Raw genomic sequence first — 20,508 nt, 5'->3', positions numbered from 1 at the left:
CTTATACTTAATTTTGGGTCCTACCCGAGGGGAAGTGATTACTTTGTACTTACCAGACAGGGCAGCAGTGCTTGTTCTTCCCTTGTAATACTTATCATGGGTCCAGTTTGAATTATATTAATCACACTTTGTTTCTAATTCACAGCTGTGTGGTGCATTGAATCTTCGTCTTTCAGTCTCTTTTTGCTGGTGCCCTTACTTCTCCTGATGTCTCCCATGCAACATGATCTATTTTTGAGTTTAAATGCTATTTCATATCATCATGTTGCATCATTCTGTGTTAATTTCTGTCCTGGAAACTTTCTCCTTGCAGTACAGAGTGTGGTGGGTTTTTGTATCTGCCATTACTGTGCGTTGACCAGCAGATTCTAGACTGGGTTTTGTCTTCATTGTTTTCAGTCCAAGTGTAACCCTTTAATCAGGCTTAATAGATAGTCTGCTCTTTTATTGTTAATCTGCTTGTAATCCATAACTGATGGCTGCTGCTAAAGTTGGTGATGTTACAGGAGAATGTGCAGAATATGGAATTGTTGTCTTTTAACAACTGTAGTTTTCTCTCTGCTTCTTCCTGTAACTATTTTTAGGCCTGCTGTGGATTTTGATTCATATAACTAAATAGTGTTCCTACTTCTCAACCATGGGATAAAATATCTTAGTTTAAAATCACATCAGATTTGTCACTCTAATGGGGACCAGGCACTTGAAGGGTCAAAGACTCCTAGTTACTGTGTGGATTGCAAATACTCAGGAGAATGTGTTTTCATTAATATTCATGGCACACTCTCATTCTGCAAACATTTGTGTGAACAGTATTTGTCAGAATCCACTTATTATACCTAAGCCTCCAATGGAAGTTTAACATCCTAGGCCAGCATTTCTTTCAAGGCTGCAACAGGTTATTCATTTCGTCAAGCAGGCTGTTTGCAACACTTTGTGTTTAACTGCATGTCAGCCATAGGAAATCACGGATAAGCTACAAGATTGGCTTCTCTATGGGAATTCATGTCGGCTTGCACACAACTTCTTTAGCTAACTCTATTACTCTACAGTTATTATCAAGTAGATATATGTGGTGCTGACAGCTCCTGACAGGAGAATGCATTATTACATAAAGTTTGCAAAGAAAAAACCTTACAACATGACAATCTTTTATGCCCAGAAACCTACATATTGGACAAGACCCACATAATTAATATTAATTGTAATAAAGTGTGACAATCAAGAGAGAATAACATAAGTCTGCTCATAAGTCAAGACCTCAATAGAGCGGAAGAAATAGAGCCAGCCAGAGATGGATGATGGAAGAACACTGGTGCCTGAATAATTCATGGCAAAGCACAGTATATTGCATGTGAGGTCTGGAGCCTTTTAAAGGCCTATGAATTAGATGACAAAGTTCACTCAATTCAGGTATGTAAGAGAGGAGAATGGGGAATTCACATGTGATGTAGCATAAACTATTAATAAGAGTTAAAAGGTCATATTCTTCCTATGTCAAGTGTGAATGATCAGGAACAAAAATTGCCAAAAGATGTATGTAATTTTTAAGGAAACAAAAGCAAATATGACCTTTGTAAAAGCTTTGATAATTTGAAGACTTGTTAGCTGCATGTTTTTGGCATATAAAAACCCCCATGACTATTCTGTTTTGTGAACAATATGTACAGTGGGTATTAAAACCAGGCGTGGGGCATGAAGTCTGCGGGAGCAGTCAGTGATATATAATGAGCAGCACTGTTAGTTTGGGCTGTAATAGGAGGTGAGTGTGAGAAGATAAATTCTACTTGTGTGAATGTTTTGACCTCATGTAATATTGCTTCCGAAAATTATGACCATGCTCTTTAAACAGATAAGCTGAAAACGAGGAGGTAAGGCTATGGGGGATGGAGTGGTAAAAATGTCTTGTGCTGAATGAGGATTCTGCTACAGATGTGAACAAGGATATTTCTGGGGAAAACATAGTTCTGTAGAGAGACCATTTGACCTGAAAGAAAAATATGATTGAATTTTTAGGTTTACCAGCAGGATTTAATAACAAACCTTGAAATCTGCTAGTTTTCCAAAGTCAGTTAATTTGACCATCAGCCTTGTCAGTGATCAGCCAGGCCTGTCCTTCTTTCTGGGGCTATGAAAAGGTGTATCTGATATTTTCAAGGGTCTGGTGGATGTTTCAGGGCAGTCCCTTCTCATTTACTCAAACAGACCTAATCAAATACTGCAATACATAAGTGAGAAATGAAAGAGTTTTTGGTTATTGTTTTGTCTATGCCATTATCAGTCTGCCAATTTTCACTGGGCCAGTGAAGCTGTTGATTTTGTTCTTACCAAGAAAGTAGAAAGAGAAATCTTAGGTTACAGGAGATAAAGGATAAGCAAGTAAACTCTGGGCTGCAATGCACATCTGTGCAGGTCTGAGAGTGGCAGCACTGCTTCTAGCTTTGCAGCACAAGGCTCTTGGGAGGAACAGGCCTTTGAAGGCCCATTTCTTTGAGATCATTGCAGGACAGTTATTTTCCAGCACAATCATTCAAGAGCATCTGCCTCGGTGGCAAAAGCCAGAAGCATATGAACCCATTCCTGGAAACAGTAAGGACATGGGGTCTGTGGCAGTGGGTACACCTCGGGCTTGGGGAGTGAGGTGCTGCAGTTCTGATGCATCCTCTGTCAGATATTTGGATAGTAAACAGAGTTTATTTTACACTGTCTTCCTTTTCTTGTTTCTGATGTGACAGATTTGTGTTAATGTATATAGTTACACCATAGAGGTTGTCACAGGGAAGTGAGAAGTTCTGGCAGCTGACTAAAGGGTGTTTGGGAACTATCAGTGTTGGGAGTGGTTTGGGAAATAATTTGGAAGCTGGGTATGAGCATGTTGTTTCTGCCTTCAACACTGACGGAGCAAACAATATAGTTTCATCTTGCAATTCAACTCAAATGTATGAGTAGTTGACACTTTGCATTGCTATTGTTTTGACTTTCAACACATCCAATAAAGTTGTGTGAAATGGATTCTCATACAGTTAGTATTTTCTTGGTTATCTCTAACTACAAGAATTAAGGGTAAAATTTTTCTTTTCTCTCATCTGGGGTTGTAGCTGAGTGGGAGCACTGCCTTGTTGATCTGCCTGTTACAACACCTTGAAACAATACAGCAAAATGTTCCTTCCAGCAGAAGAACTTATTCCTACAGAAAGAGCAAATAAACATTGCAATTACATAGGTCCTTTAGCTGTGTACTGCACTAGCTTGGATATAGGGGCAAAGCATTTAGAAGCTGGTTTATTTTTCAGCAAGCATTTGTATTTGAGAAGAGTTTATGACAAGTAGTAGAATACTTTACAGCATCATATTCAGCATTTTGCTGTGGTCATTTCTACGAAGGATCTGAAACTTCAATGTATACAGAAACAGTACATGTAGAAAACAGGGAATCTGTCCCTGTCTAGGGAGTTGGGTAGGCATCCATAATTATGGCAAGGTGATCACTGAAGACACTTGCAGATGTGATTGTAAGAGCAGATGGGAAAAGGCACTTAGCTGAAGAAAATCTGTTGCTGTAACTGAAGTGTTTCAGGAACATGCTTTAATCCTAGCTTTAGGTGGAGTTAAGCTTTTGAATAACCAATAGGAATTGGCTGGCAAGATGGTCTTTTACACGTGTATATGCTAATGTAAATGTCATAATGCAAATTTAAGCACTCAAGAACATTATGTGGATTTGGGAAAATCCCTAAAATTTTAATTCCATAAGCAAAATATTATTTTGGCAGCACATGACAGAAATAATCCTGCTCCCAGATGTTTCATACTGTTGCAGTTGAGACTAGTTGCATGGTTGTCTTCAAGACAGCTCTAAAATAACACAAAAGCTTCTTGGAATATGAAGCAACTCAATTATACAATGAAGTAAAGAATCATGTCTGAACTCTTAACATTGCACAGTCTTCTGGGGAAATACAATGGGGAACAGAGTCTTCACCAAGAGTAAAGTATGTCAGTTAGAGGACAGAGTCAAAGAAAATTCTTGAAACCAAAGAAGGGAGAGGTTGCCTTCTGCGCATTTTATATGGATACCCTAGTGGACTGGGTGCCTGTGTTCCAGGCTGGGTGCTGACAGCTGACTTGGGTGCTCTGTGGCTCTGCATGGAGGAGTCCGAGTATTCAGACTCTTTCTTGAGCATTAAGATTTCCTCACTTGGTTACATGCCTATTTTGCCAGCAAGTTCAAATGCAGTTAAATTTCTTACTCCAAGAACTGGGTCTTAGTGGAAATTGCCAGGTGCTGAACGAAATATGCAGAAATACTTGGAAATTTGTTGCTGTATTGTTGCAAGGTGTGCGTATTCTCCATTTCTGTTTCTTTAGAAACTGTGAGGAATCTTCAGGTAGAGAAATGCTTTTTGAAAGTAATTAAATTTAAGTATTTGCTTTTATTGCGCTATGTTTCAGTGTCATAAACTGAACCCCATAAGGAGTGTGTGTCGTTGTGCGACTGAGCACTGGCACAGATTGCCCAGAGAGGGTGTGGAGTCTCCCTCCCTGGAGATATTCCAGAACTGTCTGGATGCAATTCTGTGCCATGTGCTCTGGGACGACCCTGCTGGAACTGGGAGGTTCCCAGATGACCCTCTGTGGTCCCTTCCGGTCTTACCCGTTCTGTGATTCTGTGTACATCAACGTTCAAGATGATTCTTTACTACTGCTTTTGTCATTGAGAGCTCAGGTATGTAGGTTTTATTAAATAAAGCTGTATGAAGAGAGCTTTATCCTTCCTCCATCTAGGACATGCAGGGAATGCCTTTCAGACTGGTTCTGCTGCCTTTTCTCAAGCTGTAGTGAAGGCTGTGACTATTCCCTCAGTGCAGTTCCGAGGTGGCTTTGCAGACCCACTGCTGCCACTGCAGAGCTCTGCTGCCTTCGGGGGGTGCAGCAGTCAGACAGACAGACAGACGTGGCCTTGGCAGGCCATGTGCCTATCCTAGTGCACGAAGCAGAGCCTGCAGGAATCTGTCCCTGCCAGGTTACACCTGCACACAGCCTGCTTAGGTGGAGATCTACGAAGTGCTGAATTTGACTCATTTTCCCAAGAACTAATTGGGAATTAATTACTGAGTACTTTGCAAAACAAACACAAAAATGAGGTGTTAGCTCAACAGTCTATTTTACAAGCTCTAACAGAAAGTTATCAGACCACCCCTGAAACTGGTCCTAGTTTGGTCACTGACCCATAGTGTGAGACTGCCAGGGCAAAGTGACAACTCGGTATCTTCTATGGCCTGGCCCAGCCCAATTCCCCCTGTGAGGAGCAGTGCTGGGTCCTCCCTGTGCATCATGGCCTTCCAAAGTAGTTCTGTATGATTATTTTAATTTTTGTAACTGTGGGGTGTGTGGTCTTGACGTGCAGTACTCAGTTACCTGGCTTTTCATACTTGATCATGGCTCTCTTGTGGTTTCAGTAAGGTCCTGTTTAACAGCCTCATGACAACGGTTGTCCCAGGAAAATGGCAAAGTGTGACAAAGAGAGAGATCTATGCACATGGGAGGGCGACACTAACTATCACCTGGATGTCAACATCAGTGACAGCCTTCAAATGAGTTGTCTTGCTTACAGCTCTCTTTAGCTACTTGCTTTCCTATAAACACACTGTTGTTTTTTCCCTGTTGCAGTGTACATCGGATCTGAAATCATCTGTGCAAGAGGGGATTTCTCTATGGCAAGAGTCTTGTCAAAGTTGGAAGTTCTCCTTGTAGACCAACACAGCCCCCTTCTGTGAGCAGATTTCTTCTGGAATGCTGAGGGTTTGTTTATGGTGAGTACAGTTGTTATAAGCAAGATAGGAAATAGAAGGATATGAGAATAAAGCCACAGGCTGGAAATCAAGAGAGGTAAGGCTCTCTATAATAAATAAATATTGTTTTATATTGTGTATATTTTCTGATTTTGCTTTTCAGCAATGTATAATTATAAGTATTGCAAATTTTAACATTTACTCCATTACCCACTGGGTGGGGGAGAAGGACAACTTGTTCTTAGTGTGGTTTAATGGTACAAAGCCCAGAAAATTCACTGTCATATGCAGCATGTTTTTCTCCTCATTCTTTCTGCCCTGGAGTTACCCTTATTTGTTTAATGTATTGTCATGCCATAGTGCCTTGTACAATAGCTTTGCTTGGCTGCCTACTTGAATGGGGAGTGAAGGAAAGGAGAAGGATGGATTCCCCCTCCTGCATCTGACTGCAGCAGTGGAGAGTCCTTGTTAGGTATGTTTGGGTTTGGGGGGGGAGTGGAACAGAGTTGAGAGTGTGCTACAGCTTTGTGGGATTAGCAGAGGCTTGAGGGGCCCAACTGAATTGAGTGTTCTGACTGCACAGTTTCTAATGCGCTTTGCAATTACAGATACAGAGAATATCTGGTACCTGAGACTGAAGTGGATTTCTTATTTCAAATTTTATAATATTGACCAGTAATAAAATAAAAATACAAGTAGAGGGAGAGGACCCTTATAAATTGGTGTTTGGTCATATAATAGTTACCATAAGGGAGGGCTGAATATAAGAAGCTTAGAGTGAGGCTGGACTTATTCCAAACACTTTTTACACTCTTATGAAAAATTTAAGGAAATAGCATGTTGAGCACTTTCAACTTTAATTATGAAAAAATAAACTATAAAATCACACTGTCTGGCTGAAATCTCTTGGACTCTAACAATGACATACCTTTCTGCATGTCTAATGTAGTATGCAGTTACATGGGTTTTATTTTAGACAGAAGCTAGAAAAGTCTAGATTTCTTTTCTGAAAACACTGTTAGATAAGAAGCCTGGTTTGAGTTTAATAACATCCTATGAGGCACTTTTTCCCATGTCCTAATGCTAAATGAAGGAAAAGAGGAAACATTTTATTTTCCTTCTTCACCATATGATACCAGGGTACTCGTTAGGCAGTCCCCTTACATCCTTCCTCACTAACGTGCTCAAGCTTTTACTCTGTAGTTAACCTGCCCTTAATTATGGAAAGAAACAAATACCCAGAATGGGAAACTAACTCAAGCTGTAAGCCTCACTTTTGACCTCTGACGATGCTTCACACTCCTGTTGAGCCTTCCATAAGAGGATCTCCACATGCTCACAACCATTAACAAATTTAACCTGCCAGCTGCCTCGGTAGGTGAGCACTGTGTTCGTATGCTGCTCCTTCAAATGGGGGAACCGAGAGACATTATTTCTGCTTTATTGCCTGAAAAAGCACTTTGCAGTACATATGGAAGGATGTGCTTGCCTGGAGGAGATTAGAGCATAAGGGCAGCCACAACAGAACAAATGGATGGGGGAGAACAAAAGAGATTGGTGCGAATGGAAAGGGGAGAAAGGCTGCAAGACCATGTGGTCACTTTGGGAGTGATATGCAAATCTTTGTGCTGTGGCTGTGGATTTTGTTTTGTAAGGCTTGAGATTTCTCTATGTCACATTTGTAGAATTAAAAGCCAGGGACAGGTCTGAGAAGCATCATGGACTCAGGTCAAGAGATGCTAAGCAGCACGTAATTCAAACTGGTAGGAAGAAAGGCAGTTTAAAAGTGGTTCATCTACCACAGACAGCAAAATAAGGCAAAAAAAGGCTGGCACGAGTGAGACTTGGGTGCAGCTGTGGAAAAGCCAGAGGTCTTTGCCAGCCCAGTGCTACCTTCCCTCAAGGAGCACCAACAGGTCACAGGGGAGCAGAAGCAACCAGCCCCAATACCTCTACCTCAAACTATCTTTTATGCATTTCCTGAGTAATCAGCCTTGGGTGACAGATGTATCCAAGATGATTTTGAGGAAAAGGGAATGTTCTTTCTGTGAGATGATGTTGGGAAGATGCCTTTCCACTGTGGTTTTTTGTTCTTGCCTATTTTTATGCATAGCATCTTATTAGAAGATGGGAAGCCTTCAACACTGAAAAGAGGGCTGTGGCATCAACATGTACTATTCAGGATTCTAGAAATTGCTATTACTGTGTTTCATTTTATATCCAGAAATATATTGCTGTTGAAAATGAAACAGATTGGTAGACCTTCATCTGTAGGATGAGTTTTGTAAAAAGTTGCATGCAGAGAAGGGCAAAATAGAGCTTGACTACTGCGTGCTAGAAACTATTGGCTATATTTTGATTAATATTTGTCACTAGCACCACTTAATGTCAAATGCTTATTCAGCTTATGATTTAAAGTCATACAATGCACTGCATAATTGTAAGTAGGAGACATTTGTGCATCTGGTATTTAAATGGAGTATGTGTACTTTGCATTCCAGAGCATCCCTAAGCACTGCTGTTAGAATTGTCATTTTAAAAATATGTTTTGTCCTGCTTTTAGAGCACATTTAATCTTTTCCCCATTAATCTGCTTTCCCTAAACCTTTCTCTAATTCTTCTGAAGGATCCCCCACCTGCTGTGCAGGCTACACAACACAGTGAATCTAATCATGTCTGGAATTATCATTTTTATCAGTTTAATCCATATTTTTCTGTTATTTGTTTTCCAAAGCCTGAGACATTTTATGCACAGTGGTAAGTAATGGAGCAATTGTGGTGGTTAGTGTCTTTTCAAAAAAGCAGTGACAATACAGTTAAAATAATCAATTTAGATTATTTTCTGGAATGTGGCATTACTGGTCCATGGAAGTAAAGCTTGATCCTTAGAATTATGGAATATATTTTAAACTTCAAATTGTAGATGAGTCAAGAAATGTCCCTGTGTTTGCAAGCAGTCGTTCTCAATTGTCCTGATCAACACTTGCATGTTCTTGATTGCACACTCAGCATTCTGCTGCCTCCCTGAATTTGTTCACATACTTTTTTTTTAAATAAGTCTTATATTCATATTTTCTTGAATGCTTTTATGAAATTAATTACAGCTAAGATCGCAACTACTTTCTTTATGCTATGATTTCCTATCATGAAGTACAGTTTCCAACATTTGAAGAGAGCAGTAGCTTAACTTGAGCAGGTGCTTTTGTGGAGCTCATTTAAATTTACAGTGGTCTAAAGAAGATATTTTTTTCATGTTTCATTGTCTTATTCTTGTCACCTGTGTTGCTTAGGGTCATAGGCAGATGCTGGTACTGGCAAGGTCCTCATCAAACAGAATGTCCCAGCAATACCCTGCACTAATTTGGAAGAGAATGTTTTGCCATTGGTGCTTAGGAGCAAACTAGATGACTTCATGTAGATGCCACAAGTGAATAGCTGTGGAGGTGCCATCCTGGTTTTCAGGTTTTATCCTTTCCTTCATTTATGTCAGAGCTGCTTTTTCTCTTCTGCTCCTGCCCTTCACTTCTTATTTTGCTGTGAGGCTCTGGGATGCTTGGCAACATCTTAGCTGCTTGTCTATGTAAAGGTCTGGTAGTGCTACATTGGTAAGGCTGTTCTGTAAAAATGTAATTTAGCAGAATTTTTGCATAAACTCTCAGACTGTAAAACATTTGCAGAGAGCTATGGTTTGTACTATTTTCATTCAAAGCAGGACATTAGGGCTCCAGCCACATTTCATTATCCATTTGAATAACATTTTTCAATTTAAAGCTCTCTAACCACGAGCACTAAATTAATACTAGATTCTCTCTCTGCCTAGTGGGAACACTAAATAGATAAATAAAAATCATTGCAGAATAATTGTAGGTGCTGTGGGCTGGAAGCCAAACCAGGCCAATTCAGCCTTTGAGCCCTGTCTGTCTGTCTGCTTTTCTTTTTCCTTGCCCATCATAATAGGGTATTCAATTATAATCTTTTTTCTGCGTGCACAGTGGAGGTTTGCATACAGTGGCCCAGAGGCATTATTAATCTCAGTGCATTTGGAGAGTGAGTGAAAAGACTAAAGGTTTGAGGAGGGGGGGGGGAATCTCTCCCCCCTGTAGCTGTATTCATCACTTAGGGTCTTTGTCAAAAATGTACTTTTCTTTCTCCCTTCCCCCATTCCTTGGAGCATAAGATGGAATTGACTCCAGAAGTTAAAGGACAATGGAAGCATTAGCACAGGGATTATGGATCTCCTTGTGAAAGATGGGGGGTGGGGGGAGAAGGTAGAGGCATCCTACTGGCAGGATAGAAATTTAAAATTTGTGGCTAGACCAGTGAGTACCACTGCATAAGAAAAAGCAATAGTGCAATCTCTATTCACATGAGGCTTTTCAGGTACCTGAAAAGAGTATTCAAAAGCTGTTTCTGAAGCTGGTACATAAATACTTGGGTTGCAAGTTTAAGTGTCTAAAGAAAATTTTAAAGAAAAATATTGTGTATTAGTGTGTTTTCCAGTGAAAGAATAGTCTTCTGGTAGTTTGTGACTTTCTGTAATTGATTAAATCCAAGTCTTTTGGGTAGGTTCTATAAATGATTTGTGACTGGTTTTAGTTTGTTTGGTTTTGGATTTTTTTTAATGATCACTTCCCCATAATATTCTCATGGAGACTTCGAGGTTTGGAGAAATTGAATGTTATGGCTGTGATGGAAAAGGTTTTGGTGGCATTTAGCTGGGTGTGTAGCTATAAATTTGAGTCAGGTGTTCAGCATTGTCAATCAATTCAACATGATTTTCAAGACAATTTTCTGCAACATGAGGGGCTTGGACCAGCCATTGACCATGATGGGGCAATGAGACAAGTCACTAAGTCATAATCTCTGTTTGATGTAGGATAACCATGACTTTCAGCAGTCCAAATTATCAAATCGATCACTGTTGCTCTCTTCTGGTGAAGACACTCAATTTTGGTGCTTTAACTTTGGTAGTCAAGCTGATTTGTGCACTGCAAATTAAAGGAGCATTATTGCTTCCTCTGCTTCAAGGAAATCAGTTCACCCCATCTGTAGTTACACAGAATTACTTACAGAGCTTTTCCCAGTCTTCCCATGTGAGCAGAGGCTCTTTGATTAATGTACTTTTTAAAGGGGAGTACAGTGTTTATTTTGTTTCTGTGGTATTAGATCTTTTCCAAAGGTTTAGGTGCTAAAATATTGTTTGAAATGCCTGGGCATATCTAAGTAGGAATTTTAGAAGGAAATCCATTATGTTGCCCAGCTGTATTCTCAGTGATGCCTGCCTTTCTTATATCCTACTGGCCTAATGAAACAAGATGAGAAATTATTTTAAGATAAATAAAAAAAATGGCTCTTCCTTCCCTTGCTCACCCTCCCCTTTTGCTAGAACTGCTAGAATGACTACTCAAAAGAAAAAAACCAAAACAACTGAGTTATCTGTTAGTGTTTTTAAAAAAAAAAAAACAAAGCCAAAAAAATTTCCCCAAACAAACCAAGCCTCCAAACTTGTAGAATTCCTCAGTGGAAGACTTCATGCCTGCCTACTGGTAAACTGGTATTTTTCAGAATCTGATTTAACCTGGATAATGCTTTAACAGTGTCTTCCAGCATAAAAGCTTTAGCATTTCACATCAGGACCTTGATTTACTTACCATCTGCTCAGAGGTCTGTCATCAACAGAGATGATTTCTAGCTCCCTTCAGATAACTGGCGTTTGGCAGAGTTCTGCTAAACAGTCTCTAACCTTGAAGACAAGGAGTATATGATAACCCATGCATATCAGTTAACTTTTAAGTGCCTTAATAGTCTCTTTTCCTAAATAAATCTGCCAAATACTTCAGTTTGGTCCTGGTTTTCCCTGAATTTTCCTTTTATATCCTTTAAGTCAGAAAAAGCCAATGAGACCTTGGAGGCAGTGAAGAAATTCTCTTTTCTGTTTTTATCTTTATTTACCATTAACATCCTTAAACTTGCTTTTCTTTTTGTCTGTATTTTTTTTATGACTTCACCAATGCTGTTTCTATCAGAAGAGTTGATCTGGAGATTTATATATTTGTGGCAAAATAAAAAAAAGCTGTTTTTTTAGTGTGTTATGCCAGTAAAGTCAAGAAAATTATTAGGACCAGTTTGTCAAAAGTCATGCAGTCAAAAAAACAAGTGACTTCAATTTTAGCTCTAATAACAAGTTCGACGTTTCAGGAAGTTAATAATACATTTCTTAGGCTGTTGACATAATGATAGCATTAGTCATTAAATTTAAAGAGCAAAAAAATCTTTCTATAGAGGCATTAGCATGCTTAAGAATCTGCTTAGATGTAGGTTTAGATCTTGGTAAGACAAGCTTAGCAGTATTTGATTCAGACCTAAGCATGTAGTCCAGAGTTGCTAGAAAAAGGCCAAAAACTTTGGTGAAGTTAAAGTTTTTCTTTTAATTTAGCAGATAATTATAGAAATTTGAAACTACACCATCCAAAATTACAGCAGCTCTTGAAGCAGTGGGGATTCTGCTAACAAATAATGTCATTTCCCAGGGTGCACAGGAGGCTGGCCAGCTAACAGGTGATGTCTCTCTCTCAATACATTGAATCGATTACAGGACAGATGGGTGGTTTCTTTCTGTGTGTTTTATTTTGGTTTGTACTCTTGGTTCAAAATCTCCTTTTTTTTCCTACTTTTTTTTTTTTTTTTTTTTGATTGATTGGGTGGGGAGGATTTTTAGGATAAGCTGGCTAGCTCTCTTCAGACAGCTGGAAAGACTGAGTACTGCAGTTGGGCCAAAATCAGCTAGGAAGAGCTTGTGTTGAGACCAGGACACTGTATTCTGCCTGGTCAAAATCCTCCTCTGCTGTTCTATTCTGGACACAATTCTGACTTGCTCCCTGTTCCTATCTGTAGCAATAACAAGCAGTGTGCTGCTGGGCAGAGTTGAACTCGGGTGAATTTGATCTCTACTTTTCTTCCTGATCTTTTAAACAGGCTTCAAACTGCAGTGCCCAAACCCCTTGGCCACTTGAGGAACAATTGCTGGAACCTTTGTCTTCATGGACAAATTCTTCTCAGCAAAAATTTCTCGTAATGTTTTTAGCCCCATCTCATTAAAAAACTGTCCAAAATAGGTCAACTTTGCTTCCTTCTGTCAAAAGAAGTACCAAGCCATTAGAGATGACTGCAGCGTGAGCCATACTTTGGGACAGGGAGGTACATCCCAGTAGGCACCCTGCATCCAGAGCAAGGGGCTGCGTATTTGCTCCATGATTGCGGGTTTGCATTCAATATAATTTTTGGTTTTTGGGGATGAGGACTCAAAAGGCCAGTTGGGAATTCAACCACAAACTATCCTTCAGTCTCTAATTCTAAAGCATCTGAGTTGCAAAAGGACACTTTTAATGCTTAATTTGCCAAAACATTCTGCAATAATCTCTTGGATGGCTTGGGTATAAATTTTAATGGCATTATGCTTGCTGTGCTTTGTTTTCTCTATCTAAGATGAAAAACTGAATAGCAGAACTCTGAATGGTGTCCAGGTGCAGCAACACCTTTCTGTACTGCCTTTCGAATTCCTGACTGTGTGCTAGGACTGCAATTAATTTATAATAAGGTTTGGCACAAAACACCATAATTCGGCTCTGAAAGAGCCAAAATTAGCTTAGCCATGATTAGCCTATGAATGTTTCTATACTGCTTGTGATTGACAGGAGTCCTGTGGACTTCATACTACAAATAGATGTGATTTATCCCTCAATGAAAGTTGCTTTGTTTACTGCTAGGCATGTTAAAATAAGAAAAACCACTCTGCAAATGCGTTGTTCTTGAAACCCTGATGCTTGTTGATTAGTGCCCAGGCAGTATTCACAGCATCTGTTTGTATTGTGAACCTCTGTCAGCCTGTGCACATGTTCCTTTTTGTTCATGGCCGTCTATGAGAACAGGCTGGGAACGTCTTCTGGGTGTACAAGGAGGGCCATTTGCTATGCATGAGATGAGTTTCTGTGCCCCAAAGTGCCTTGTGACACAGGTCAAAACCAGTGTGTTTTTTCATTTGAAGGTACTTAATCTAAATATGTATCAAAAAGCTAGAAAGACTGTGTATTTCCACAGAAATTCTAGTTTTCTGGTTTGGCTGTCTTGTAGCATATATCAAGAATTTATTGTGACCAAGTTTGGTGTGTTCTCGGTGGGATTTTCAGGAGATTTAGCATCTGTGTGGCACTGACCTACAATGGAAGAGCTGGAAGGCTTAATTCTGAAAATCTACATAAGCTTGGAGGAAGTTGGAAAGAAAACAATATTCCGTGATCAAACCTACTTCTTTGAGATTAGTAGTTCATTGGTACTAGCATGTTGATTTTTATAATGTATTTTCAGCTAAATTTCTGTTATTGTTTCCTTCCACTATTTAAATTTCTTCCTCTGCAGCTCCATTCTAGGCTCTATTTTTTTGTTGTGCTCTGTGAAACTCACCACTGTGTCAATTGTCAAGCAATCTCTCTTATCTTACTTTGACCTTCTGCAAGGTATCTCTTCTGTTTCCAAGCATCACCTGCACTAATACCTTAAATTGCTCTGACAGTCTTTTGAGCAAGTAATGTATTACACTGAAAGATCTGTGTATGTGAACCTCTCCAAATGTTGTATTCTAAATAGAAAAATCTCTCTTATGGTAAATAACTAAGGCTTCTAGATGGTAAGGTTGGACTGGTTACTACATTGTCAGCCCTTCTGAACTGGTGAAGCAGCACCAACAAAGAGATTTTCATCTGCAAATGCCTGAAAGAAAGAAAGAAAGAAAGAATTTTAAGTGGACAGAAATTCATTTCTGCTTGCTGATCCTCGTCTGGCCTGTGATTCTTTAAGTCATTCATGGATGGCATAAATTAGAATAACCTAAAGGAGCCAGGATAAATTAGGGCAACCTGTCTCGGAAGTAAGGAGCTGAAGCCAGGGATGTGACACCACTCCGTTTTCCCATTCCCATGTTGAGTGGTGCTCTGGCACAGAGGGAGGGTCTTGCCTGTTCTCTCTTTTTGTTATAATAATTTTAGGTGCCAGAGATTACAACAGCATAATTCTTTTTTTAGTGTGTAATATTCTTTTGATACACTTTTTGTGTTTAATTCTCTAAATAGGCATTCTTTTCCTTAAATGTCCTGGCTATGTTTCCCTGATTTACTTTCTCATTTAAGACTGTAATGATCTCTGGAGCTGCCAGAAGTATTAGATGATTCTGTTAAACATTTGGAAACTGTCCCAGTTTCTGCTTCACCTTCAGAGGGGGTGATCTTCTGTTTAAAGTCCTCCATTGATCTTCTGTCTTTCAAAACTTCTCCAAAATGCATGAGAGCAGACTGCAAACATAAATCAGGCTTAAAGAAAATGTATTCTGGTATCCTCACTAAAAGTAGGTAAGTAGAAGGTAATGCAGTCTGGTCATGAACTACCAGCTAAATGAAAGGGCCTGGATCTTCTGTCATCCCCTCTGTTACTCTGGATCCAAAATCTCACAGCTCCACTCACAGCACAGTTTCTGTCTGGAGATTTACTCTTGGAGCAAGCAGATACATTAAACTTGTGTTAATTCAATCTGATTGGATTCTTTATTAAATAGATATTATTTCTTTTTTTTTCCAATTAATTCTTACAGACCTTAATCTTTTGCACTGTCTTCAATGTCTGGGAAGCCATTTGCACATAACAAATGTTAATATTTACATAAGCTTTGGGAAAACCATCCTCATTCAGAAAGAAGATGAACATCTGCAAGGTACTTTTTGGGCTCAAAAGTGGGCTCATCTCCCTATGAATATTTTGATGGTTTTTTGTGTTATTTAATGTATTTTCAATGTGATCAAAATCTATCCAGAAAAGATAGTACTATCCTACCAAAAACATAGTCTATAACATGGTGATTTTGCATTTGCCATGTCCTCCTCTCCAGAGAAAGATTACGTAAGGGAGTCTCTCCACTGCTTCTGGCTTCTGGAACTTTGGTGCTAATCTCTGGGTGCCTTAGGGATGACAGAAGAAAAGACTTCAAACAATGTTGATTCTTGATCAAACTTGATTTTAATGAAAGTGTCTTTTAAAAAAGAGTATGTAATTGACCTGTCTTTGTTCAGCCTAATGTGATTGAGAGGAGAATTAAATAATAACTGACAGACACATCACTTTTTTAAGCGTACAGAAACAGCTACTGTCAAATATGCAAACACAGAAGGGAAGGAAAGTCTCACACTGCTCTGTAGTTTCAGCTGAGATGAATTACATCAATAGATCTCCCGCAATTCTAAATCCGTTTCAAAGAGTGTTTTCAGTATAATAAAAATATACTTTCTTACTACAATTCTGAATGTCAGGAGTGGCTGGGAACAAGTCTGACTAGAATAACAAATTGTCACTAGTCAACTTTCTAGTGGGTGTCAGTGGGCACCAAGCCTATTATGCTGCAGGAAATTTTCACTGTAAATGTGTTAAGAGGCCCTTTGAGTCCTCCTGGCTTGCTCAGTGTTCCTTGCTGTGCACACCAGTGTGCTATGCTTTACTAACAGGACCCCATTGTACAGAACCAAAGATGTAAACAAGAAAAAATACAGGCAAGGGATCATGAAAACAAATTTTGAGGTAGATATCTTGCTAGAGTCATCTCTGTTGCTTTAGCAAATACTGAAAAACCTTTAGAGCATGTTATAATTAATTAGGAGGCATGTGGGCAGGAGAATTCTGTTCATAAAACAAGGAACCAGACCCAGAAGAAATAAGGTTTGGAGCACCTTCTGGGAAATGGTCTGGCATTCCAGGGACAGGAAGCTGCAACCAGGAACTGGTGCTGGAAAAAGCCTGTGTTGAACTTGGAAAAGCTAACTGGCAATCAGAGGTTCAGGTTTGATGAATATTCTCAATACAGCCAATATATAGGTGTGTGTATATATTTGTGTGTGTATTTCTTAATTAACCTTATAATTCTGGAGAAATGATGCCTTGCTGTGTTTAACAGAATGAATACTGGTAATGCCAAATAGTGTGAGAGCCAGAAGTGGCTAAAAACTTGTCTAGGACAATGAGTATTAGCTCTAGATTCTTTAGATGGAAACAGTTTGAGCTTGAGTTGAGCAATACTTAATTTACAGGAGTAAATGAAGCATTAGTTGAATTATCAGAGTAAATGTGAAAACCAGTTTGATCTGTAAGGGGTGCAATCAGTCTCCTGCTGTATGAAGTGCAATTGGCTATTTATCTTGGTAGACAATAGAGAGAGTAGAAAATAGTCCAAATCCTGTAGCTGGAAGTGAATATAGCAAACAATCAAAATCATGGCTAATAAAACACAGAAATCAGTACTTCGAGTGAAATAGCCCACCATAAAATCAATTTTAACACCATGAACTGCCAGTAAGTGTGGGGTTTTTTCAGCTTCAATTTTAAAAAGATAAACCCCATTCATCCTGGGAGGTGTATAACAGTAGGTCTTAAGAGTTTGTAGTGGCCATATTTTGCTTCAAGCAGCTTTCGAGCACTGCTGGGAAAAGAGAGGATGTGAGATGTCCCATAAAGTACAGGATTTCTGTAAGGATTCAACTAGTTAGTTCCAATTAAACTTGCCAGCTAAAAGGCAGTGACCATAATTTGTGCCCTAAGTAAACAGAACAATTTTATAATCAATTAATTGACTTTGTTGCCACTGATGGAAAGGCTTTACAATCAGCACAATATGTTCAAATCATCCCTTTCTCACAAAAACCTGAACAGGAGGCTGCACCTGCCTGGAGGCTGTGCAGAGCCCTGTTGTGCAAGGCAGTCAATAAAGAATTACAGTAATCTAATCCTGAGGAAAGACAAAAGTGTAAATGGCCTTTCCAAGGGTTTCCTGAGATGGAAGTGACAACTACTTGGCAACAGCCTTTGCAAATGGTGCAGAGATGATGTAGTGGAGATGAAATGCTTCTCTGTGGTCTAACATGATTCTCAAATGTTTCCATCTCCCAAAGAAAGCATTTGATTGCAAACCTCAAAAGTATGTGGTGGAGGAATAATCTCCTTTGAGCTTCACAGCCAAGAAGCAGCATGATTGCCTTGTTCAAGGAAAGTTTGACACAGAATTTAACATCCACCAAAAATGCTACTGCTGATGTTATTCAGTCTGCATCTGTAGGAATTATGTGAATTCTGGACAGAAATACTGGAAATTAGCTTAATGCTGTCCCTTATAAGGAGGGTTTTTCATTTGCCTGCAAAGAGCTTGCCTTTTTCATGGAATAAGCATGTCCCTAGAATGTAAGACTTGCACTGGAGTCTGACAGAAAGTTGTTACCTTTCCCATTATCAAATAGAGCAAAAGAATCTTCTTTTTGATCCAGATCTTCCTATGTTATTTTATGTACCCCCAGGGCTAGCTACCTGAACACCAATGGAGCCTTGCAAAGGAAAACTTGGAATCTGTGAACATGTCAAAGCTGCTTCCATACTCCTATGGATATCAGAGAACAGATCAAAATGCAGTTGTGCATACACTTGTGTTTCAGATGGACTTCTGAAGGTGCTGCTTTCACTAAGCAGCAATTTCAAGTATTCAAATGAATTGTGGGGAGATCTTGCTAAGAAGACAAGGGTGGGCCTGTTTCAAAGGGCACAAGGCAGCTGTGGACTGCCTGTAACACAAGCAGTGGATGTTGAAGTCCAGTATTTCATTTTATGTAAGATGTATGTATTCCTGGGGTCTGCTTTTTCCTCAGCTTTGCCTTATATCCAAAAAATTTGAAGTAGATATACAAAGATACTCTTACAAGTTAAATTTTGTAATTTTTAATTGCGTTACGTTTTAATGAATCAGGGAAAGACACCTTTCTGTAACTTCCTTCTTGACTTCTTTTGAGAGGCAGTAAGAGGGGAGCGGCATCTCTGCCTTGGAATCAGAATACAGAGCTCCTTTTGAAAGCCTTCTGCTCAGAGAAACAATGAAAGTTGCAGGGATCAAAAGGGTGGGAAAAGGGTGCAGCTGAGATTATGCTTGATCTGTGACACAAACTCTATTGTGAAAATGAGACAACTGGGAACTTCAAGGCTGAACCAGAAATAGGAGACAGGGAATAAAACTGAGATGGAAAAAATACTCCAGGAGAATGAAACGCATTAAAGATAACTGGGGGAGGAGGAGGGCCAGTGATAAATGGTGAGTGACAAAAGAAATTATAAAAAATAAAGGCTAAACCAGAAAGACCAAAAAGGATCTAGAGTGAAGTTCATTTTCTTGAAAATAACTGGAATAATTAAACTGTATTGGAATTTGGAAGAAGTGTAAATTCTTAACATAAAGATTATCTAGAAAATATTTTTTTAATCCAGAAATTCTCTACAGTTTTGCTGGCACTTGTTCTTACTGCACTCTTGTGGTGCCTGGTTGCTTCTATAGTTGTATATATGCATAGGGATGTGCTTATAAAACTACCATCTTAATTGAAACAGACATTGAAAAAAGTAATGGTAATGTTGTAGAGACAATTGGTAAAAATAATTTTTAAAACAAGGCAAAAATGGTAATTTCTTTAAAGTTTGAAGACTACACGGCATGTAAAGCAGGAGTTACACTCATGGAATGAAAACCTACACATGTTTTTGTATGAGGTAGGAATCTCATGAGAAAATAGTATGTTATTGTATAATGAAAGGCTATGATATTTTCTCATGAGAGAGTAAGGGTAAACTGATGGCTTTTTATTCTGATGTTTCTTTGATTTTTTTTTTTTTTTTTTTGTAGTTTTGTTCCATTTTGTTTGGGGGTTTTTTTTGTTGGTTGGTTTGTTCTCTTGGAGGATTTTTTTGGTGTCACTGCTCTATTTTTGTTATGAAAATTGGGTATGGCATTTTAGTACAGCTGAAAATTCCTATTTGACCTCAAGGTAAGCATTTGTTAAAATGGAATTTGGAGACTCCTTTAAAAATTCATTCTGAAGGAGCTGCTGTAAATAAGTGCTTCTTTGTAGCATTAACAAACCAAATACTGAACTATTAAGTACTCTGAAAAGAGAGCTGATTATAAACTGCCACTGAAATTTACTACTTTTCTAAAAACCAGTTCATCTGCCTCAGTTTGCTCAGAGTAGGTTAAGCAACACCAAGGAATGTGAATTCAATTAAATGGATATGTGTAGAGTCATGTCATTGTGGTGTAATAAGCAAGTAAATCTAAAAAAAACCCACTCTTATCTAAGTTTATGTTGATATAAAATGTGTATCAAGATCATATCTGAATATTTAAGATACACTTCAGGAGTTTGTTTAAGAAAATCTGAAGATAGTTCTAAAACCAAAAGGATGATGAAACATATTAATAAAATTATTTCTATGGTTCAAGATTTTCTGGGTCTGCTTTCTGTAGGCCTGAATTTGGAAGTCATTATTCATTGTTATAGTGACTGAGAAGAGTTTCTTAGAAGTCTAATCAGTAAAAAATTCTTTCAGGGATTTTCTTGCCTATACTGTAGGAAAATCACATGGAATTTAATTTTACAACAGGGAATAGAAGATGAGACTATGATAACATGGGAGTAGGACAAATAAAATTGTTGCTATACATGCTCCTTATAATCCAAAAATGAATATATTTGGGCTTGATCTAAAGTCTGCTCTTACGTGAAAAGTCTGGTAAGCTTTCTAGTCTGTGAAAGTTATGATTTGGAAATGTTTCTGCACAAGGAAGAAGAAACATTCATGTCTTTGGGTAGGAATG

General features: G+C 38.8%; 1 protein-coding gene across 1 annotated transcript in view; it reads left to right on the top strand.

The window, feature by feature from the left end:
- Window positions 1-5,695: 5,695 nt before the first annotated feature.
- The window catches only part of RORA (RAR related orphan receptor A), a 382,907-nt gene continuing 368,094 nt past the window's right edge, over window positions 5,696-20,508 (top strand). The window contains exon 1 of the mRNA XM_042039179.1: window positions 5,696-5,810. The gene's annotated coding sequence lies outside the window, so the exon portion shown is untranslated. The remainder of the gene's footprint in view (window positions 5,811-20,508) is intronic.

Source organism: Corvus kubaryi, unplaced genomic scaffold, assembly GCF_017639235.1.
Source record: "Corvus kubaryi isolate FWS band 111438036 unplaced genomic scaffold, C.kubaryi_AGA036_p1.0 37394, whole genome shotgun sequence".
NCBI lineage: Eukaryota > Metazoa > Chordata > Aves > Passeriformes > Corvidae > Corvus > Corvus kubaryi.
This window is presented reverse-complemented; position numbering and strand designations above follow the sequence as displayed.